The sequence below is a fragment of the Nansenia antarctica genome, assembly GCF_963989245.1.
Source record: "Nansenia antarctica genome assembly, chromosome: 11".
NCBI lineage: Eukaryota > Metazoa > Chordata > Actinopteri > Argentiniformes > Microstomatidae > Nansenia > Nansenia antarctica.
In genome coordinates this window covers 25,673,651-25,698,650 of record NC_137681.1, presented here as the reverse complement: position 1 = coordinate 25,698,650, position 25,000 = coordinate 25,673,651, and the positions used below count along the sequence as shown (strand labels likewise).

Sequence of the window (25,000 nt, the reverse complement as noted above, 5' to 3'; positions counted from 1 at the left end):
CTATGGGGTTAGCTACAACAGCTATGGGGTTAGCTACAACAGCTATGGGGTTAGCGTCACCCTGCGCTCCAGCCAGCAGACCAGAAAGAAGACAGGATTCAGACAATTACTAGAGCTCTTCCTCATTTAGAATACACACACAGGCACGCGCACACACACACACACACACACACACACACACACACACACACAAACAACCCCCCCCCACACATACACACAAACAGACCCACACCCACACACACAAACAAACCCACACCAGCACCCACACACCCACGCACGCATGCACATGCACACACACACACACACACACACACACACACAGAAACAACCCCCCCCCCCCACACCCACACACACAAACAAACCCACACACCCACACCCACACCCACACATGCACGCACGCACACACACGCATACACACACACACACTCACACACACACACAAACAAACAAACGCACGCACACACGCATGCACATGCACACACACACCCCCCCCCACACACACACACACACCCCACACACACAAACACACTCAAAACATAACCCCAGAGTGTGAACATAGTACAGACGTATGTGGCGTGCCGGTATGAAGCAGGAACTTACATTGTCCACTGAAGCTTCTCATTCTTGATGGAGTTGTAGAGGGCCTGTGGGAGAAAGCACAGAGTCACTCTGCTTTAGACCACCATGACACAGCTTCACCTGGGTCACAGGTCACACTGACACAACACAATCAATCAGCCTTGCCTGGTCGTTAGACAGGCCAATCAATCATACGATACACCAATCAATCCATAATGTAGGCCACACACCACAACCACAGTCCATTCAATAACCCTATATTTTCCATTAGGGGGAATCACTCTCTCCAGCACGACCCTGTCAATCAAAGGCACCTCTGGAGAATCACCCAGTAGGGAGGAAGAGGGGGTTGGACTGCACTTATATATGTGTGACACGTTCTAGTGTTTTGGTTCCGCATACCGGCAACCACGGAACTACGTTTCAACGTTGTTGAGAATCAACAACACAAACTTGCTAGTCAAGCCAAAATACGCAATGGATTGGGTGAGTAATCCTCACTGCTACCTAGTTAACTATAACACTACTTTACATTGTTAGCAGGCTCACAAAACCAGCTGTGTTAGCTGACTAGCAATGTGTCGTTGATTTTCAACAACGCGGAAATGTATTCACATTTTAGAAAAGTCTGATCATTACATCAGATACCGACATGAGGACCAAAGCATTAGAATGTGACACATATAGCGCTTTTATCCAAAGCACTTTACAACGGCCTCTCAATCACCCATTCACACACACTTTCACACACCAATGGCGGCAAGCTATCATGCAAGGCGCCAGCCCGCTGACTGGGAGCAGATTTGGAGTTCAGTGTCTTGCCCGGTCCGGTCCGGGGATCGAACCGCTGACTTTGCAGCCTCTACCTCCACCAGCCTCTACCTCCTGAGACACAGCCTCTACCTCCACCAGCCTCTACCTCCTGAGACACAGCCTCTACCTCCACCAGCCTCTACCTCCTGAGACACAGCCTCTACCTCCACCAGCCTCTACCTCCTGAGACACAGCCTCTACCTCCACCAGCCTCTACCTCCTGAGCCACAGCCTCTACCTCCACCAGCCTCTACCTCCTGAGACACAGCCTCTACCGCCACCAGCCTCTACCTCCTGAGCCACAGCCTCTACCTCCACCAGCCTCTACCTCCTGAGACACAGCCTCTACCTCCACCAGCCTCTACCTCCTGAGACACAGCCTCTACCTCCACCAGCCTCTACCTCCTGAGACACAGCCTCTACCTCCACCAGTCTCTACCTCCTGAGCCACAGCCTCTACCTCCACTAGCCTCTACCTCCTGAGACACAGCCTCTATCTCCTGAGACACAGCCTCTACCTCCTGAGACACAGCCTCTACCTCCTGAGCCACAGCCTCTACCTCCACTAGCCTCTACCTCCTGAGACACAGCCTCTATCTCCTGAGCCACAGCCTCTACCTCCTGAGACACAGCCTCTACATCCTGAGACACAGCCTCTACCTCCTGAGACACAGCCTCTACCTCCACCAGCCTCTACATCCTGAGACACAGCCTCTACATCCTGAGACACAGCCTCTACCTCCTGAGACACAGCCTCTACCTCCACCAGCCTCTACATCCTGAGACACAGCCTCTACCTCCTGAGACACAGCCTCTACCTCCACCAGCCTCTACCTCCTGAGACACAGCCTCTACCTCCACCAGCCTCTACATCCTGAGACACAGCCTCTACATCCTGAGACACAGCCTCTACCTCCTGAGACACAGCCTCTACCTCCACCAGCCTCTACATCCTGAGACACAGCCTCTACCTCCTGAGACACAGCCTCTACCTCCACCAGCCTCTACCTCCTGAGACACAGCCTCGACCTCCACCAGTCTCTACCTCCTGAGACACAGCCTCTACCTCCACCAGCCTCTACCTCCTGAGACACAGCCTCTACCTCCACTAGCCTCTACCTCCTGAGCCACAGCCTCTACCTCCACCAGCCTCTACCTCCTGAGACACAGCCTCTACCTCTACCAGCCTCTACCTCCTGAGACACAGCCTCTACCTCCACCAGCCTCTACCTCCTGAGACACAGCCTCTACCTCTACCAGCCTCTACCTCCTGAGACACAGCCTCTACCTCCTGAGACACAGCGTCTACCTCCACCAGCCTCTACCGAGCCACAGTCGCCCCCTACTGTTAGAGGATGAAGCAGTGTGTCTCGCTGCGGTGCGGTGCGTTGCGCTTCCCTTATTGATGAACACAACAGGCCTTATAAAAGAGACACACACACACACACGCACACACACACACACACACGCACACGCACACGCACACACACGCACACACACACCGCGTCAGGCTGCCTGTCTGCTTCACCCTTCAACAGAACCACACTGCCAGCCTCCTCATTGAGACTTCATCCCCCCCAATCAGCCCCAGCTCCTGTAGTGACCATGGGGACCGATACGCCAGCTGGAGATGATCTACACAGAGACAGAGACCCCCGGTGTGGAGGAGTGGGGGGGGGGGGAGAGCCAGCTCAGCTGTCGGTTTAAAAACGTTTTCCTTTTCTCTCGTTGCTGTTTTCATTTGATCCTCTTTTTTTTACCCCTTCCGTTGTGAAGCGCTTTGAGCGACGGAGAACACTGGAGCGGTGTGGAAGGGGCTGTATACACACTGGAGCGGTGTTGAAGGGGCTGTATACACACTGGAGATACTTTTGGGGATGTGATGTTGGATTTGAGATCACGGTCTGAGGGGAGGTAGCAGTGGGAGGGAGGGAGGGATGGGGAGAGGGAGGGAGGGAGGGATGGGGGGTGGGACGGAGGGATGGGGAGAGGGAGGGAGGGATGGGGGGTGGGACGGAGGGAGGAGGATGGGAGGGAGGGATGGGGAGAGGGAGGGAGGGATGGGGAGAGGAAGGGAGGGATGGGGGGTGGGAGGGTGGATGGGAGGGAGGGAGGGATGGGGAGAGGAAGGGAGGGATGGGGAGAGGGAGGGAGGGATGGGGGGTGGGAGGGAGGGAGGTGGATGGAGGGAGGGAGGGAGGGGGGTGGGAGGGATGGAGGGATGGAGGGATGGAGGGAGGGATGGAGGGATGGAGGGAGGCAGGGATGGAGGGATGGAGGGATGGAGGGAGGGGGGAGGGGGGGGTGGCTGACAGCTGAGTGACAGCTGACATGACGGAGAGGACCCGAGCAGGGCGGTTCATTATCACCACTAATGTCTCTGTTCCAGACCCCAGTGCACCCTGGGAATGGTTCCTAATGGTCGCTACGGGAACGACGGCTGCATCTGGCCCGAAAAAACCGCCGTGGAAATGTAATTCTGTTTCTGTGAAAAACCTATTCTCTCTTCTCTCTCTCCATAATTAGATTTTTGTCCTGATGAGGAAACTAATGCTGATGAGTTCTCAGTACACGTTGGCAAACCCAAACGACTCAGCATGATGATGTGAAACTGACGGTTCAATATCAATGTGTATAGTGTTTAAAAGTCCACCGAAAAATAAAATAATTTTCATAATGTATTTGATGCCGTGTGTCCAATCAGACTAATTTCCCCCTAAATTCTCTTTTGAAACTACTGGGACTAATTGAAAGACTCGGAACGCCAGAGAGCTTTATGAATATTCATGAGCACCAACCAGACCATTTTGAATCTCTGTCTCTTGGTTCTGGCTCAAATTTCCATCGCTATGGATACAAACTGTATAAAATGGGAAGTCAAACGGTGTTCCAAGCTCCTCATGAATATTCATCAGCAGCACGTGTCAGCGCTGTCTTCCAGTGAAGGCAGAGGAGAGGTGGATGTTGATCCAGTCTCTCTTTCCTAGACCAAAACATTCAACTCTGAATATTAAACCTGAGCTGTGAATTTGATCTACTGTTGCTCGTGGCAACAGATATAAACGGCGGTGGCTCAAACTGGGAAATCTCAGTCGGTAAAGATATTAAAATATTAAACAACAACAACAACAACAACAACAACCAACACCCCATAATGACTATTGCCCTCTTATTGGGGACACAATGACAAATTGAACCGAAATAACATCACAGCAACATAACAAGATGTGAGTTTTGATTAAAATCTGTTCAATATCTCCATCTCACATCGACTGGCCCAACGGCCCACTACCAGACCAGCCTGGCTCCTCATTAGGCCCAGTCATTATACACCACTACATTGGAAAGTAATCAGTGAGGGAGACTGATGTTGATGTACACACACTGCTCCAGGCTGCCAACAGGCCAGGGCAGGCTGGGGAGGGGGGAGGGCAGGGGGGAGGCAGAGAGGGGGGGAGGAGGGGGGGGGTTAATAGAGATATTAGTGAGATGAATGGAAAGGCGCTGTCAGAGCCCAGGCAGCACAAAGACAGCTGAGAGGAGGGGGGAGGAGCTGGTGTGTGTGTGTGTGTGTGTGTGTGTGTGTGTGTGTCTACGCTTGTGTGTGTGTGTGTGTGTGTGTGTCTGTGTGTGTGTGTGGTGTGTGTGTGTGTGTGTGTGTGTGGTGTGTGTGTATCTACGCTTGTGTGTGTGTGTGTGTGTGTATATCTATGCTTATGTGTGGTGTGTGTGGTTGTGTGTGTGTGTGCGTGTGTCTATGCTTGCGTGTGTGTGTGAGTGCGCCTGTGCTCCTGTGTGTGTGTGTGTGTGTGTGTGCGCGTGTGTGTGTGTGTGTGTGTGTGTATCAGTCAGAGTCACTGGGGCCACCAGGCTCATTCAGACCAGGAGGGACGTCCGTCTCCTCCTCCTCCGTCCCCCGTCAGCGTCACACAGACCTGACGACCCTCCCGCCATTAGCCTTGAGTAGCGGCGTTACCACGCCAACGCACACTACACTCTACAGCCTGACCAATCAGGCAACCCCTCGGCAAACGAACCGATACCACTTTGTTGACGGTACGGTCTGTCTCCCACCATAAGGAATGAGTCACACACATAAACGCACTGGAAAAACTGCATCTGGGGGTCTGTCACGCTAGTTCCATGTCTGGGGGAAGGACGGGCCTGCGCTTCAATTACACGTAACAGCCCAGAACACGCCTATGAATGACCAACATTAGCTCACCGTGTATTCTACATGACATTTTACAATGTGTTGTAAATTGCATGTCAGAAGAACAATTATTTGACACGCTTGTGATCACACCCATTATGGTCACAAACGAGAACAAACTGTGACTCCGAAATGGGATGAGAACCCACACCCACAACTAGGGTTGCCACCTTTCAGTCAGAGAAATAAGGGACACCCCTCGCAGTAGGGGCCCCGCTCCTCGGGACCACGACCACCACGGGCCCAAGGGCGGGGTGGGGGCCCCAGTGCTAGTAAATCATAAGTTAAACATCGTTTCAATAAAGCATTTAGATTCATACTTAAAGTTTCAAGTGCTTTATTAACACTGACTGAACGTATCTTAATACAAAATGTATTAAACAAAAAAAAATCATTAGCATACAGTATATGCACCATAACTTAACTCAATAACTTACAATTAAACAAAGCTTTGCCACTTTCAAATATAGTGCAACAATGGTGCAAATAATAATTTATGAAACTACAAAACATTCAACAGTCATCATTCAATCCTGTGCAGCAGTAGACAGGGTTTAGCAGTTGAGCTCTCTCTCTTCTCCTCATTGTGTTACTTATTTTTCCTGTGAAAACAGTTAACACCTCTCTCTCTCTTCCTCACTGTGTGTATTTCTTTTTCCAAGTGTACTTCTGATCACTCCTTGCAGCACTGAGCAGCTGTTTGTCTTTCAAAACAATGGAGTAAAACTCTGAACAGGACAGCTCAAAGTTGAGAGTGATCAGCAGCTCACTCCTCATGAGCTCCACAGAGCACCTGTTCCTGCAGTCACTCCATTTGCTGGTCATTCTGGAAAAGATCCTTTCCACATATCCAGTGGATGCTGGGACGCTCAGGATGTGGCTGATGACGGACAGCATGTTAGGCAGGTCAGCTGCTTGAAAGATAGCCACCCACCTGGTAGCCACAGCTTTGGACTTCCACTCATCTTCTGCACCCTCCCTGAGCCCCTTCAAAGTGGCATTTGCTGTGGTGCATTCATCATATAGTTCATCCATATTGACTTTATGGATGAGGTTGATTTTACCAGTGATCCTCTCAATATCACTGAAGGTAGCCATTCCATGGTGCAGAGAGAGAGATTGCAGGGAGAACAACCAGTTGTTCTCTGAAAAGTTAAACCATTTCTCATCAAGAGATTGCTGTGTTAAGAAACGCAGTGAAATCTGCCCTTGCCTTGTTTGCATCATGTGGAAGGAGACGCTGCAGCTTCACTTTGGTTAAGTAGCCATAGAAATGGTCGTGTGAGTTTGTGTGAGTTTTTGCTTGAAGTTATCCATGATGGAATATAACTCAACACAGGTGCTTGAATTGCTTTCCAGCTTCTTAACAACTTCCTCAAAGAGGGAGAGGATATTGTTGCAGAACAGGAGGTAAACCTCCACAATGTCAGGGTCTTCCCCAGTTGAGTCTTCACTGAGATTTAACAAATCTCTGATCTGTCTGGGACACTCATCCCCCAGGCTGATGAAGTAAGACTTGAAAGCAGTCCATGTTTGCATAAGCCGGGTGATGGCTGGATTGAGGGAGAGACACCTTGTTGTGACATGTCGTAGAATCTCCCTGAATTCCACATCACAAAATTCACAAAACTCTTTGAGGGATTCTCTTCGTTTGGCTGATACGGAGAAGTGCCCATAGACCTTCAGCACAATGTTTTCGACATCTACAGTGAGCTGGTCCAGAGCATGTTTCACTGTGTTGTGCATAATGTGGGCATGACAGTTCCCTTGCAGCAGATCCTTTTGCTTTTTCTTCAGGTTTGTGAAGACCGAGTTGTGGATTCCATAATTTACATTAGTATTGTTTGTACTATATGCTGTCACTTGATCTAATGATAAGCCAAATTTATCAAGTGATTGTTGTATGGAATATATAATCCCAGCGGCTGACTCATCTGCATTTTCTATGAAGTCAAGCATTCTGTTGGTGACCCCAGTTTCTGGCTGAAAGAATTGTACAGCAAGGGGAAACATCTTCCTGTTCCCCTTATTTGATGCATCCGTCTGGATGGAGAATGGGAGGGGTCCTGATGTCAAGACATTAAGAACTTCACCCACTGCCTTCGGCGCAAGGACGTCTTTGACCATTGCTTCTGCCTTTGTTCTCCCTAGAGACATTTTCTTTACGATTTTGGAATCATGCAGAATCGTTTGATTGAGTTTGTGTCCACAGTCAGCACTATTGTAGCTGAGGTTGTGCTTAACCGTGTGGTACACATGCGTCAATTCCGCTGCTGTAACCTAGAGGGGGGAGAGGATGACAAATTGTTAATGAAATTCAACAGTATTAATTGTAGTGTTGTTTGGACACAGTTATGAAAGTCACACCAGTTTCTGTTTCCAAACAGTGAAACCACAGAAATCTTCACAAACATTTTTAATGTGAGAAAAACATATTAATACATTTTTTTAAATATATTTTTCTCTGAGCATTTGTCTGTATCCTGTTAATCCATTAGTATTGAAAATGCAATTTTCCAGATGAGTCGAGCACATAACATAATAATAATATATAACATCAGAGTTGTTTATTTTATTATTTTAATTTTGTGCACTATATTTATATTGATGATACATCGATCAGTAATTGTACACTATGTTGATCGTTGCTATGACAACCACCCTGTCTTGCATCACGTGACACACACTAGGGACGATTCTGCCCACATCGACTACTAACAACAACAACAACCGTCACACATGGTAGAATGGATTCAAAATCGATCATTACCTTATCTGCTTCAGGAGATGCCTGTGGTACGAAATACTGTGTCACTGCAGCTTGGTTCATCTGGATCCTGGCATTACGGGAGTGCTACTCTCCAGAAGCACGCTGTTTCACGTCTGACAGGCCGCCGTGTGCGATAGAAAAGATTAAAGGGACGGGCGATTTCCTGAAATCCAAATGTCCCGCTAAATTCGGACCAATCACAAAACTGTTTTGCAAGTGCGTCGCCTCGCGCCGCGCGCCTGTTGAGCGATTCAGTCTCGATTGCAGTGCGGGCCGCCACGAATCAATGCATATAGAGGAAACACTGATATTGCCCAGCGCTGCAGTAAGATATATTGGAGGAATCACGCAATGCGGGTGGATTGAAAATACGGAACAAACAGCGTTCCGTATTGGTTCAAAACGGAACGCATCTTTTAACTGTCAAATAAGGAACGATTCCGTATTTCAAGGTACGGGTGGCAACCCTACAGACCTGGGTTTAACCCACACCCACAACAGACCTGGGTTTAACCCACACCCACAACAGACCTGGGGGCCAGTTGCGTAAACACAGATTAAGACGGTGGTTGAAGCCTTAAGCTTCGTGCACACCAGGTCATTGCGTTGCACCGGAAGTCATTCATCTCAATGGGGCAGTTGCGTTGATCCGTTGCGTTGCTCTGCATTGCGTTTCTTGTCCGTCAGGGTGCGGTAATCAGTCAAAATATTTCAGCTTTTGCGTTGCGTTGGGTCCGTCAAAACAACCGGAAGTAGTTTCTTGACCAGAACTTTCGCCTTTAGATGTAAAATCCGCCATTGGCGAAAATCTTTAATTTGACTCTACAAGTGTTAATATGTCATTTTATGAAGTTTTTATATGTTTTCAGGCGAGAAAGTAACCATATATATTCACAAAATGTATCCGGTTTATCAAAATAACCAGTTTATATATCTAATCTGACGTTTTTCCCCCCACTTCTGTGGGAAACTTCGCTAGCCTAGCTAAAGGCTATCATGTATCCTGGGCTTATAAGAGATGATGTTACCCACGTAGGAGCTCATTTTCTATCTAGTCTCCAGACTGGGTACTGAATAACCAGTCACTATTCACCTTATACAACTACTACTACTACTACTACAAGTGTAGTCTACTACTGTTCATGTTAAATCCGTGTGGAGCTAATGCTATCATAGCGTCTCCACAGGCTAGCAAAGATGGCGCCGTTAGCATCACAGACACTATGATAACATCCTCCGAAGTATCTAGTCTATCTCAGTCACAGACATGTTCAACAACAACACGTTTTACAACAAGGAAGGGATACAACTAATAAACATGTTAACTCACTATTCACCTTACATATGTATCAACATGTAGCTGTATCAGCATGTAGCTGTATCAAACTTTTGGTTGGCCAGAGACGGCAAGAATCAATTGCTTCTCCATTGTTAAAACTTTTTGTTCAAACTTCCCCCGCTGTGCACACATGTTGCGTCTGCATCGCATGCGACATGCGTCAAGCCCATCCCACCAGGTTGCGTCAGAACGGTGGGTCACGGTTCGCGGTGTGCACGAAGCTTTAGACTAGTCTTTTGTTCCCAGGTTAGACCAGACTGCCTGTTGCATAAAAAATAAGACTGACTTATTTTGAGGTTAGAAAGTTAGCCTCCTTCCCCTCTGGCTAAGCTTGACTTAAGAGCTGTGTTGCTATGGGAACGAGTCAGGGCTAGTAGCTAGCTAACACTGTAACTCCAGTGCGGTAAACTACTTCACTGGTTAAAACCGCTAAGCAGTATACTTTTCTCCACATTATATTCCTCCAATACACAAACTAACTACAAGCAAAATAAGGAAAAAACAACCCGGCGGTCCACCGAGAGGCGGGATGGAAGATGGACCAATCACGACAGATAACACGGTAACGACTGGAACGGCAACGACTAACGATCAAAGGATCCTGAGAGAATGCAGCTGTGGGTGGTCCAAAGTAACAACCTACTTGGGCCTGCGGATCCACCAGGGGAGGACAAAATGCGGAGGCAGCTATCAGATGCAAACTTGCACTGCGCCAGCAGGTCAGACAAGGAGGAATCAGAGCCAGGTTGAGCACCACAGTGCTACTGATCCCACCATTGCATCCGGTGAGAGAGAGCAAGAACAGCCTCCCCAGCAGGATTTGCAACCACATCTGCACGACCCACAACAGGAGCATCAGAGCAGAACGCCAGGTAGAGAATCCACCAAGGAAACCCCAGAGAAGCCAGACCGGAAACCCAAGATCAGGTGGCCAAAGGCCAGCGACAAGGATTCATGGAGAAGCTTCGACGAAAGCTTACATACCACCCTCCAGAACAGTCTAAGAGGCAGCACAACGTCCAAGCTGAACATCTTCGGCCATATCATCTATGAGGAAGGCAAGGGAAGATTTGGAGAGATGCCTCAGAGGAGGTCCGTTCCTAGGCAGAGCGGGAGACGGGAGAGAGAAATCCTCCAGCTGGTAAAGGAGCGGCGACGTTTGCGGAAGGCATGGAGGAGAGCTGAGGAAGAGGAGAAGGAGGGCTTGCAGAACCTCTGGAGTCAGATCAGAACCAGACTCACCCACCTGAGGCGAGCTGAAAGGATCAGGAAACGTAGAAGCAACAAGGAAAAGGCAAGGACGAACTTCTTCCGGGACCCGTTCAAGTACGCCCGGGGTTTGCTTGAGGAGACGAAATCGGGGAAGCTGCAGACCACCGAGCAGGAGCTGGAGGAACACATCAAGGACCAGCTCAGTGACAGCCAAAAGGAGAGTCCCCTTGGTTCCCCAGGGCACGTACCGCTCCCACCCGAGCCCTCTTCTCAGTTTGACACCACACCCCCCAGATGGTCTGAAGTTAAGCAGGCGGTGGAGCATGCGAGAGCTGCATCTGCACCCGGACCAAATGGCGTCTCCTATAGGGTATACAAGAACTGCCCAATGACCCTGAAGCTTTTGTGGAGACTAATGGGCATTGCCTGGAAAACAGAATCCATCCCTTCAGCATGGAGCAGAGCAGTCACTACCTTCATCCCGAAAGAGAAAGACTCCCATAACATCAGCCAATTCAGAGGCATAGCCTTATTGAATGTGGAGGGGAAGATCTTCTTCTCAGTGATGGCAAAGCGCATGACCAGCTACCTCCTGGCAAACAATTACATCGACACCAGCTGTCAGAAGGCAGGCGTCCCAGGATTTCCTGGCTGCGTGGAGCACTCGGCTATGATCTGGGAACAGATCCAGACAGCGAAGCGGAGCAAATCAGACCTGCACGTCGTTTGGCTGGACCTTGCAAATGCATATGGGTCTGTTCCCCACCAGCTCATCCATTTTGCCCTCAAATTCTTCCACATACCACCGTGCATCCAGAGCCTACTAGCAACCTACTTTAACAACTTCCATGTATGCTACACAACCCAGGAGTTCTCAACGTGTTGGCACCGGCTGGAGAAAGGGATAGCGATGGGTTGTTCGATCTCCCCCATCCTTTTCACAGCAGCGTTTGAGATCATCCTAATCGGCGGAAGACAGATGGTCCGAGGAATCAGATCCCAGTCAGGTCTGCGACTCCCAGCCCTACGGAGCTATATGGATGATGTCACCACACTCCTTCAGACAGCAGCGTGCACAGCGAGACTTCTGAAGAGGTTTGAGGAGCTCCTAACATGGGCCCGGATGAGGATAAAACCAACTAAGTCCCGCAGTCTCTCAATCAGGAAAGGAGTCCGGAATGACAACATCTCTTTCTCAGTGGATGGCGAGAAGATCCCGCTGCTAGTGGACCATCCTGTGCGAAGCCTCGGAAGGCTTTACACGGCTGACCTTTCTGACAAGCACATGGCTTCTTCTGTCACTTCCCAGCTCTTGGACGGCCTGAAGAAGATCGACCAAAGCCTCCTGCCAGGGAAATTCAAGGTGTGGTGTTACCAGTTCACCTTATACCAACGTCTCATGTGGCCCCTGAAGTTGTGTGACATCACTTTAACAACAGTGCTGAAGTTGGACGCAAAAGCCAACAACTACATCCGCAAGTGGCTGGGCCTTCCTCGCTGCCTCACTAATACAGCGCTGTTTGGAAGAACCACACTGAAGCTCCCACTGAAATCCATCAGCCTGGGCTATAAACAGGAGAAAGTGAGACTCGTGTTCGAGCTGAGAGACTCACCCGACCCGTTTGTCCAACACAGCAAGGCCCAGGTTCGCACAGGACGCAAGTGGGATGCCACGCAGGCAGTTGACCAGGCCATCAATCGCTTGAAACACCAGGAGATCGTCGGGGTGCTGCAGCCAGGCAGGACTGGTTTTGGATGGGGATCAGCACCCAAGATGTGGTCCAAGGCAACGAGGAAGGAAAGGAAAGATCTAGTGATCTCTGAAGTCGTAAAGATCGAAGAGGAGTGCTACAAAATCAGAGCCGTGGGCCAACAACAGCAAGGAAGGTGGACAACGTGGGAGGCTGTGATCAACAGAGCCATCACATGGAAGGATATGTGGAGGCTGCCCCAAGCAAGGCTGAGCTTCTCGATCAGGGCCACCTACGACACCCTTCCCAGTTCCCGGAACCTGCACCTCTGGTACGGCACAGAGGAGACCTGCCAACTCTGCAACGCCAACAACCCAAACTTGCGACACATCCTCTCTGGATGCAAGGCGGGACTGACGCAGGGTCGGTACAGATGGCGGCACGACCGGGTGCTGCGCAAACTAGCAGAAATTCTGGAAGCACGCAGACTGGAATCAAACAAGAGCAGCCCAGTCACATCACAGCAGCGGATCCAGTTTGTCCGGCAAGGGGGAGAAAGTCAGGGCAGCAGCACGAAGCAGTGGTCCCTCCTGTCTCCTGGAGGAGAGTGGAACATGAGAGCTGACCTCGATCGACAGCTGAAGTTCCCACACGAGATCACATCAACCTCCCTTCGGCCAGATGTCGTACTCTGGTCTACCCCGATGAGGACAGTCATCATGGTGGAGCTGACCGTTCCATGGGAAGAGGGGATGGAGGCTGCCTTCGAGAGAAAGAAGGAAAAGTACACAGACTTGGCAGCTGCGTGCTCGCAAGCAGGGTGGAGGGCAGTCACCTATCCTGTGGAAGTTGGGTGCAGAGGCTATACAGGAACATCTACACAGCGGCTCCTGAGGTCGCTGGGGATCACAGGATCCAAGCTGAGAAAGGCGCTCAAAGACCTGGCGGAGGAGGCTGAACAAGGGAGCTTCTGGCTCTGGCTCAGAAGAAAGGACAAGGCGTGGGGGAAAGGAGGATCCTAGGGCTGGCTGCAGGGAGTGGCAGGGAGACGTCCCTGTCACTGCTCCACCACCTTGAGATGTTCCGGGATTAAAGGAGCGAAACATCAGTGAAGGGTGGCTCCCGGCTGACGACCCTGCAGTCAGCCCACTGGCACCGTCGGAGGTGCGACAGGCAGCAATGCCCAGCAGGTATACCCACCTGTGCTTTCATCTGCAGCAGAAGAAAAGGGTGTTGATCTCTCATATCTTCCGCCGCTAGCTAACCCACACCCACAGGCAGACCAGGCTTTAACCCACACCCACAGGCAGACCAGGCTTTAACCTACACCCACAGCAGACCAGGGTTTAACCCACACCCACAGGCAGACCAGGCTTTAACCCACACCCACAGCAGACCAGGCTTTAACCCACACCCACAGCAAAACACCCACAGCAAAACAACGCCCACAACCACGATGGCTATCGAGGGTGAGGTTACCCCCAGAGCACTTTTCATGGGGTAAATTCAGGGTAACACTTTACATAAAGTTGACCCTTTTACCTGTAATAACACTGTAATAACTGCTGTTACAACAACGTTTAACAACGGGTTGGTTTCCTGGACACAATAAGCATCTTCAATGGAGGTTTCTTCCATTGAAGATTTGATTGAATCCAGGACGACATTCAGGCTTAATTCACTAACTGCCAAAGAATTTCCGGAACACTCCACACCACCTAGGGCTGGTTTCATGGACGCAGATTAAGACTACTCCTGGATTAAAAAACATCCCCAATGGAGATTTTACATTGAAAGTGTGATTTAGTCAGTGATTTATGTGGTATTTATTTACCTAGGAAAAATACTTTGGATTGGCTACAAACGATGCAGCATCATATTTTATGCATTTTTCGGTAAAGTCACCCTTGGACACAACAACAATATGTGACACAGTCTGATCATTTGGTCCGCATGTCGGCAACCAATCAAAATGTTCCGACTTTTCTTTTGAAACACGGAACTACGTTTCAACGTTGTTGAGAATCACAAACACAAACTCGCTAGTCGAGCCAAAATACTGCAACAACGCAATGGATTGGGTGAGTTATCCCCACTGCTACCTAGTTAACTCTAACACTACTTTACCTTGTTAGCAGGCTCACAAAACAAGCTGTGTTAGTTGACTAGCGATGTGTCATTGATTTTCAACAACGCGGAAATGTATTCACATTCCGTGAATCATCATTACATCGGATCCCGATATGAGGACCAAATGATCAGACTGTGTCACATATGGCCGACTTCATTCACACCTCGGCACTGAATCAAGTGAATCTGTGTTTCCGGTAAAGCACCAGGCAGCTGTACTGTAACCGTACCTTCTTCCTCTTGCGGGCCTGGGCCTGCGGGTGGTTCTGTCCGTCCTGGGCCTTACCCAGCAGGTCCGGGAACACCAGGGGCTTCAGGGAGCGCGAGCGCGGGGTGCGTGGGTAACGGAAAGGGTCCATCATGCGGAAGTCTCGGCCGTAGCGGACCGAGCAGAGCGACCGCGAGCGGAACCGCCCGGAAGAGTGGAGGCTGTTCACCCCGATCATGACCTCAGAGGCTGGGACGTAACCACGACAACTACCACCACCGCCGCCGCCTCTGCCTCCTCCTCACTGTCAGCCGTCGAGCAGCAGTAGAGACACACGCAGCCCAGCTAACGCCTCCGAACGCAGCCAAATAAATAGCCCAGCTCGTGTCCTCCCAATGCGTCTCGAGATGTTAATAGTTTTAAATAGGTATAGAGGAGGTCGGGGAGACAGAAAAAAAAAAACTCCTTTCTGTGTCCTTTCTTTCGGGTTTTTTCTCCACAACTGATTTAAGTTAAATGGCAGTTGGAAGTTGAGGGAATGGCAGTTGGGATTTGAAAGTGTCAGGGCAGCTGACTCCACGATGATGGCGTCCTCGAGGGAAGGCTTCTCTTGTCCGTGTGGCGGAGAGTCAGGAAGCGTCGCCTGACGCGTCGCCTGACACCCCCACCCCCGAGGCGTCGAGGGGTCACTCTGCCTCGGTGGTGGCGGAGGTGGTGGTGACAACCGTCGTCACCGTGACAACCAGGCAGCGGTTGTCTCTCCTCAGGATGTCCTTATCGACGCCGCGGCCCAGGCCTGGACTGGACTGGAGGGGAACCAGGACCTGAACAACGGATCTCTCTGGTGCCTCGGGGCTTCTATCTAGAACGCAGACAGATACACTGTCATACTTTGACCACGAGCGTTCTCCTTCCACTGCTTCTCAACGTCACTCACGACACGGGCGGTTTATAACACTGTAGTCCTACAGGGAGGAGGAGGAGGAGGAGGAGGATGAGGAGGAGGAGGAGGAGGAGGAAGAGACAGGTGTACACAGGAGAGCGTATAGGCAGGTGATTTGAACCAGCGATTGGCCCAAATGCAGGTTTGTCCTCGCTTCCCCCGGGCGCTTTGATTGGACGGGAGATCACTGTGGTGTGTCTGACCTCCTCCGAACAGCCGTCGAGCCCCAAAGAGACCCACAATTCCTTCTGTTCTTCTGCCTCTCGTCAGCTCCACTAAAACAGCATCCCCGGGACACAACACTGGACCCGGAAATAGCTCTGGTCCTAACCAGGCGACTTAATAGAAAATAGCTCTGGTCCTACCTGGCAACTTAATAGAAAATAGCTCTGGTCCTACCTGGCAACATAATAGAAATGGCTCTGGTCCAACCTGGCAACTTTTGAGGTGAGCACTGGCTAAACCACAGGTAGATAGATATGTGTACACACACACACACCCACACATGCACAGATGGACACACACACACACACAGATGGACACACGCACACACTCACACACACGCTGACATGCTCACAGATGGTACCCAACACTTGCAGAGGTGTGAAAGGACAGCCTGTGTGAAACAGACGGGTGCAAAGGGTGGAAATGAGGAGGGAAAAAGGCACATGCAGGCATACAGTACACACACACACACACACACACACACACACACACACTTTCCTGTCCTGATATAGACACACGCACACACACAGACACACAGACACACACAGACACACACAGACACACACACACAGACACACACAGACACACACACAACACAGCACACACACAAAGGAGAGAGGCACTTATGAGCAGAATTCAGGAAAAAAGCACTTTAACTTGCGTCACTCTCCCTCAGGAGATCAGAGACCAAATCAGATAGAAGAAAAAAAAAATCAACAAATAAAAGAGCAGCAACGTCCGAACAGAACAAGAACCCAGAGAACCCGAAAAGAGCAGAACCACGCTGACGGGGGGGGGGGACAATTCAGTGACTCCAGTGGAGAAGGAGAGAGTCTAGAGTACGTCCTGTTGCTGCAGGTGTATAAAATGGACACCCGTCAGTCTGTCAGACAGTCAGATGACAGAGAGGAGAGGGGCAGGCTGGGAGTCCTCTGCTCTCCTGTCTGAGAGAAGTAGGGGAGAGAAGAAGAGAGGAGCAGCTCTTTCCTCAGTTCCGTGTCTGTCCGTCCAGCTCTCTTGTCATCCCTTTAGCTCCTTCCCTCCTTCTTCTTCTTTTTTGAAAACCCCTCAACTGTCGTACCGTACCCCCACTTCCTTTCAACACCTCCTTGATCGGCGCCTTCTCTCCATCCTTCTCTTTTCCACTCGTTTTTTTTCTCTTTTCAAATCCCTCTTTCCATTGTGCACCCCCCCGGAGGGTGGGAGGGTGGGAGGGTGTGTGTGTGTGTGTGTGTGTGTGTGTCTGTCCTCCTGCTGATGTCTTTCACGCTTTGTTTCTCTCTGTCTTTTTTTCCTCTCGTTCTCTCTTTTTTGCTTTGATCTCTCTTCTCCTGTGCCTTTCTTTTTCTGCTGCGGAGGAGAGGAGGAGAGGAGGAGAGGAGGAGAGGAGGTCTGAATCGCAGTGAGAAAAGAACCGGCGAGGGACTGTGCTCTCTCTCTCTCTCTCTCTCTCTCTATCTCCCTCAATGCGTACCTCCCTCCCTCCCTCTCTCTTCTCTCAGTAGCGAATCACAGCCTTCCAACCCCCTTCCTTCATGCTAACACATACAGACGAACACACACACGTGCACACACGCACACGAACACACACACACACACACACACACATACACACCCACACACTATGGGGATTAGCATTCCGAGCCTCTCTGAGGTAGAAAGTGTGTTGAGGTGAGGGGAGGCAGACAGCAGAAAAAATCTGCAGGAATGAACCGCGAGTGTGTGTGTGTGTGTGTGTGTGTGCGTGTGTGTGTGTTTGTGTGTTTGTGTGTGTGTGTGTGTGTTTATATGTGTGTGTGTGTGTATGTATGTGCATATGCATGTTTATGTGTGCGTATCTCCAGTGTGTGTGTGTGTGTGTGTGTGTGTGTGTGTCTCTAGTGTGCATGTGTGCGTGTGCATATGCATGTGTGCGTGTCTCTGGTGTGTGTGTGTGTGTGTGTGCGTGTGTGTAAAAATACATTTCAACCATTAATAAAAACCAAAAGCTCAAAGCAGCACAATTGTGACAAACAAACAAGTGTGTGTTTAACATTCCCAAACGCAGCGACTGAACTATCAATACAGATCCCAAAACAGCCGTAACACTGCTTTTCATTTTTTTCAAAGCAAATTGAGCTCCTGATCTTTCCATCAGCACACGGCGCACACACACACACACACACACACACACACGGCACGCTACGGGGATGTTTATCTGCTAGTTTCCGATACCTCTCCCCAGACCGTCTCTCGGCAACAACAGCTGCACCCCTGCACGTCTAAATCTCTTAACAGCCACGGTGGAAAATATGTGACTGGTGTGTATGATGATGATCTCCATCTGCCCCCCTGAGATGGCAACGGAAAGAAAGGAGAGATAGAGGAAAGAGATAGAGAGAGAGAAGTGATAGAGAGAAGAAGAGATAGAGAGAGAAGAGATAGAGAGAAGAGAGAAGGAGAGATAGAGGGAAGAGATAGAGAGAAGAAGAGATAGAGAGAGAGAAGAGATAGAGAGAAGAGATAGAGAGGAGAGATAGAGAGAAGAAGAGATAGAGAGAAGAGATAGAGAGAAGAAGAGATAGAGAGAGAGAAGAGATAGAGAGACAAGAGATAGAGAGAGAAGAGATAGAGGGAAGAGATAGAGAGAAGAGAAGAGAGAGAAGAAGAGATAGAGGGAAGAGATAGAGAGAAGAAGTAAGAAGGAGAGAAAGAGAAGAAGAGATAGAGAGAAGAGAGAGGAGAGATAGAGAGAAGAGAAGAGAGAGAAGAAGAGATAGAGGGAAGAGATAGAGAGAAGAAGTAAGAAGGAGAGAAAGAGAAGAAGAGATAGAGAGAAGAGATAGAGAGAAGAGAGAGGAGAGATAGAGAGAAGGAGAGATAGAGGGGAAATAGATAGAGAGAAGAGATAGAGAGAAGATATAATAGCGAAGAAGAGATAGAAAGAAGGAGAGATAGAGGGAAGAGATAGAGAGAAGAAGAGATAGAGGGAAGAGATAGAGAGAGAAGAGATAGAAAGAAGGAGAGATAGAGAGAAGAGATAGAGAGGAGAGATAGAGAAGAAGAGATAGAGAGAAGAAGAGATAGAGAGAAGAGATAGAGGGAAGAAGAGATAGAGAGAAGAGATAGAGAGAAGAGAGAGAGAGGAGAGATAGAGAGAAGAGATAGAGAGGAGAGATAGAGAGAAGAGATAGAGAGAAGAAGAGATAGAGAGAAGAGATAGAGAGGAGAGATAAAGAGAAGAAGAGATAGAGAGGAGAGATAGAGAGAAGAAGAGATAGAGAGAAGAGATAGAGGGAAGAGATAGAGAGAAGAGATAGAGAGAAGAAGAGATAGAGAGAAGAGATAGAGAGGAGAGATAAAGAGAAGAAGAGATAGAGAGAAGAGATAGAGAGGAGAGAAAGAGAAGAAGAGATAGAGAGGAGAGATAGAGAGAAGAGATAGAGAGAAAAAGAGAGAAGGAGAGATAGAGGGAAGAGAGAGAGAAGAAGTGAGAAGGAGAGAAAGAGAAGAAGAGATAGAGGGAAGAGATAGAGAGAAGGAGAGATAGAGGGGAAATAGATAGAGAGAAGAGATAGAGAGAAGATATAATAGCGAAGAAGAGATAGAAAGAAGGAGAGATAGAGGGAAGAGATAGAGAGAAGAAGAGATAGAGGGAAGAGATAGAGAGAAGAAGTGAGAAGGAGAGATAGAGAAGAAGAAGAGATAGAGAAGAAGAGAGAAGGAGAGATAGAGGGAAGAGATAGAGGGCGAGTGGATGGAGCACCTGTCAGAGAGGCGCAGCAGGAAGACAGATGGAGGAGGTGTTCTCCCTCCAGAGACATTTTGTCAGATAGAGTTATTGACTCAAGAACCAGTACCAGGGACGACTTACAGGATTAATCACAATATCTTCTGCTGTCTGGCTTGACACTGGACCTAATGACGGTGCCAGTCACACACACACTGCAATCATATCATATAATTCTGGGGAGACCCACGGCAATGATTTAATTCTGGACAGAACCACTGCAATGATTTCATTCTGGATAGTAGAACCACTGTGAGTATTTTGTTTTTTTATATCTTTGCACTCAATCAAACTTCAGGACTCTCCTTTCATGACCTTTCCTAGATATGTGCGTTCTACCACCCAGTATCCTAACATTTTCAAAATCACATCAGGATAAGCTAGTATAAAGTTATTTTGCAGTTTTTCTGTGTAGGAGGCAGGCTAATTTACAAGACGGCGCCAACTAGTGGTCGTTGTGTGTAAATAGCAGCTTCCCATAGTAAAGACTATGGACATTTGACCCCCGAGGCGGCTCTTATAGTATGTAAAAAAGGCACGGCTGTTCTAGTGTTAAGCACTTTCAGTGGGAGTCTGTATCGTGTGCACAGTCATGGTAAGGTGGAGATGTGTGAGACCTCAGTCCCCCAGCCGACTACAACCCTATCCACCAACCACAAGCCTCCTAGCTACGACCGAATCGCAGGGGCGGGGCTGAGAGAAGGGGCGGGGCCAGGGAGAAGGGTCTCAGACAAACAAAGGGAAGTGAGATGTCCCTGATGAAGAACATAAAAAATACATCCTCTGTTTCTCTCTCTCTCTCTCTCTCTATCTCTCTCTCTTTCACCATCTCTCTCTCTCTCTCCCTCTCCCCCTCTCTCTCTCTCTCTCTCTCACTCTCTCTCTCTCCATCTCTCTTCCTCTAGCTAGAAGACAGCTTGGGGACCTGGGGGGGGGGGGGGGGGGCAGTACTCTAACCCCGCGTCTCTGCTGAGCTCAGCAGCGGGGGTTGAGTGCCCGCTCTCTCTCCATCTCTCTCTCCCTCCATCCTCTCTCTCTCTCTCTCTCCATCCATCTCTCTCTCCCTCCATCCTCTCTCTCTCTCTCTCCCTCCATCTCTCTCGCCCCCCCCCCCACCCTTCAGACATGACCTGGTTCTCTGTGGCCAGACTGCCCGCGCTGCTGAGAGGCTCACAGAGACGTCACATGTCCCCCAGCACTCCAGACACGCAGAGGATGGTCCCCCCCCACCCCCCCCAAGACTCCCCCTCCTCCTCCTCCTCCTCCTCCTCCTCCTCCTCGTCCTCGTCCTCCAAACTCCACAGAGGTCAAACAGGATGTTCGCCTCATCCCCATACAACCCTATAGGCTGAGGGGGGGGGGGGGGGGCGAAACCCCCAGACCGAGCAGCTTCTCCATCCAACGGCCTGTTTCATCCTCTCTGGTCTTACAGAGTCGCCTAGGTCTGCAGTATTTTCTGTGACTGAAGTTTATGTTTTTGACATTTTTCAGCTGATTTTGTTCCCTGTCGGTGGTGTCGTTTTGTGGGGCTTGTCCTGTGTAACCTATTTCACACAGCAACATTAGCTTTAGCGCTTTAGCTTTAGCATTAGCGTTAGCGCTAGCAGTCCAGACCCTTGAAGTTATGTCAACGACACCATTCAGCCACCTGGGCCCCCAGCCAAGGACTAAAATAGATCTTCAACAGGGGTCAGAAGCTAAAGCTAGCCCCTCTAAGTATGTGTGGGTTCAGCAGTCGTATATAGTTATGGGCTACATCACTAATAGATGAACGCTCAAGGTCACCGGAACAGAACAGTAATCTCTCGAATATATACCTCAATACCTCACCCACCAAGTCGCCTATAATCCTAATCCTAACTCCTTTTCTATCAGTGGGGGGGGGTTACCTGAAGGAGCGGTGAACCCTACAGGAAGTCATCTCAACACTGTGACTGCACAGGAAGTCATCTCAACACTGTGACTGCACAGGAAGTCATCTCATCAGCCTCTCAGACACGTCTATTTCTGCTGAGTGATGAAAAGGGATGTGGATCTGGGGGATAGGTGTGTGTGTGTGTGTGTGTGTGTGTGTGCGTGTGTTTGCGTGTGTGTATGTGTGCGTGTGGATCGGGGAGATAGGTGTGTGTGTGTGTGTGTGTGTGTGTGTGTATGTGTGTGTGTGGATCTGGGAGATAGGTGTGTGTGTGTGTGTGTGTGTGTGTATGTGTGTATGTGTGTGTGTGGATCTGGGGGATAGGTGTGTGTGTGTATGTATGTATGTGTGTGTGTGGATCTGGGGGATAGGTGTGTGTGTGTGTGTGTGTGTGTGTGTGTGTATGTGTGTGTGTGTGTGTATGTGTGTATGTGTGTGTGTGGATCTGGAGGATAGGTGTGTGTGTGTGTGTGTGTGTGTATGTGTGTGTGTGTGTGTGGATCTGGAGGATAGGTGTGTGTGTGTGTGTGTGTGTGTGTGTGTGTGTGTGTGTATGTGTGTATGTGTGTGTGTGGATCTGGAGGATAGGTATGTGTGTGTGTGTGTATGTGTGTATGTGTGTGTGTGGATCTGGGGGATAGGTGTGTGTGTGTGTGTGTGTGTGTGTGTGTGTGTGTGTGTGTGTATGTGTGTGTGTGGATCTGGGGGAGCGATGGGAGGAGGAACTGCCCCCTAGCGTACATTTGGATAGTTTATGGTCCCATTATGACTCACAGAACGGGCACACGTTGATATAGACGTACATACTGTGGACTCAGGAGTGACTCAGCGCTCCAAAACACTGCTACACAGAGCCGTGCCCACACACATTGATACAGTACTATTTATAAGAAAAGAAACACAGACCTGCAAAACTTACTGAGAGTTCATTACATATATATGCATTGACATATTATTGACATATCGAGCTTGTTAGCAAAAGCCTCCCTCTACCTACCATAGTGCTTTTGAATAAAGGAATTGTAATGAAAAGAAGCAGGCATGCCTGAAGATATGATATGAGATTATGAAAGACCGAAGGCTCTCACAATAAAACATTGATTTCTGCACAGTTTGGAGTATGTGGATGCTGCTTCTTTTCATTTCAGCTCCAGCAGCTCAGCTAGGTCTGATTACAGACGAGCATACGTTGGTATTTTCACTATTTTGAATAAAGGAATTGTGGGAAAAAACCCTGCTAACCATCTCTCCTTCCAACCCTCTCTGTCAGTAATCAGAATCAGAATTGCTTTCATCACATCCAGTGTACGGGGTACACAAGAGTAACACTCTTATGTTCAGGTTCTTCAACGTTGGCATTGTAGCAGGATACAAAATCAACAATAATAGAATAAAGTAAAATTAAGTAAAGTAAGTCATAATAAAGTAGAATAAGGTGTTAGAGTGATAAAGTGATGGTAGTCGTACTACAGCGGGACCAGTCGCACTGCAGTAGAAACAGCAGTTGTGCAAAATGCTGTACAGGTTACAATACGATGAAATGCAATATCATACACATTGCAATACAGTACAGATATATGATACAGTACAGGACGTCAAGTAGTAAGTATTCAGTCACTGACAAGAGGGTATTTCAGGGGCTTAAAGGCAGAAACCCAGGCTGAAACCTGTCTACCATGGGCATATTGGGTGTGGAGAAACGTGGGAGAGAGAGAGAGAGGACTACGCAACATCCAGAGCATGAGACTGCTGCGTCCCTCCATTGTACTGTTAATGAGAAGCATATCACTGGGCTTAATCTGAGAACGCTGCAGAGACATTTAGGGAGGGAGGGAGGGAGGGAGGGGGGGGGGAGTTGGAAAGAAAGAAGGAGTGAGACATATATAGAGTGAAAATGAGAGAGAGAGAGAGAGAGAGAGAGAGAGAGAGAGAGAGAGAGAGACAGAGAGGGAGGGAGAAGAAGAGAGACAGAAAGGAGAGAGAGATGGACCATGGGAATACCAGGCCATACTCATTATTTTCAAGACCTCCTACTGCTTTCGCTGCTACAGTCGTCACTGACTCTGGTTTTAACCCCTCTGTACCCCTACTACAGTACTGTACCCCTCTATACCCCCCTGTACCCCTCTGTACCCCTCTATACCCCTATGTACCCCTCTATACCCCTCGATACCTCTCTGTACCCCTCTACATCCCTCTACACCCCTCTGTACCCCTCTATACCCCTCTATACCCCTCTGTACCCCTCTATACCTCTCTGTACCCCTCTATACCCCTCTATACCTCTCTGTACCCCTCTATACCCCTCTATACCTCTCTGTACCCCTCTATACCCCTCTATACCTCTCTGTACCCCTCTATACCCCCCTACACCCCTCTGTACCCCTCTATACCTCTCTGTACCCCTCTGTATCCCTATATATCTCTCTGTACCCCTCTATACCCCTCTACACCCCTCTGTACCCCCCTGTACCCCTCTATACCCCTCTGTATCTCTCTGTACCCCTCTGTATCCCTATATATCTCCCTGTACCCCTCTTTACCCATCTATACCCCTCTATACCCATATATACCCCTCTTTACCCCTCTATACCCCTCTACATCCCTATGTACCCCTCTATACCCCTCTATACCCCTCTGTACCCCTCTATACCCTTCTGTACCCTTACTACAGTACTATACCCCTCTATACCACTCTGTACCCCTCTATACCACTATATACCACTCTGTTACTCTCTATACCACTCTATACCACTCTGTACCCCTCTATACCACTCTATACCACTATGTACCCCTCTATACCACTCTGTAGCCCTCTGTACCCCTCTATACCCCTCTGTACCCCTACTACAGTACTGTACCCCTCTGTACCCCTCTATACCTCTCTGTACCCCTCTATACCCCTCTGTACCCCTCTATACCCCTCTATACCTCTCTATACCCCTCTATACCTCTCTATACCCCTCTATACCCCTCTGTACCCCTCTATACCCCTCTGTACCCCTCTATACCTCTCTATACCCCTCTATACCTCTCTGTACCCCTCTGTACCCCTCTATACTACTCTGTACCCCTCTATACCCCTCTATACCCCTCTGTGTGTAGTCCTTCAGTCCTGTACCACTCAGTCATCTCTCACCATGGCACATGCTGGAAACCCCCACATTTACCCCTTAGAACACCTCTACAGCCC

At 49.3% G+C, this 25,000-nt stretch overlaps 1 pseudogene across 1 annotated transcript in view; it reads right to left on the bottom strand.

Moving 5' to 3' along the window:
* Positions 1–25,000, bottom strand: part of LOC308168041 (PH and SEC7 domain-containing protein 1-like) — a 61,678-nt pseudogene that overhangs the window by 8,865 nt on the left and 27,813 nt on the right. The window contains exon 12 of the transcript in view: positions 601–644. The product of the transcript in view is annotated as a PH and SEC7 domain-containing protein 1-like (transcript). The remainder of the gene's footprint in view (positions 1–600; positions 645–25,000) is intronic.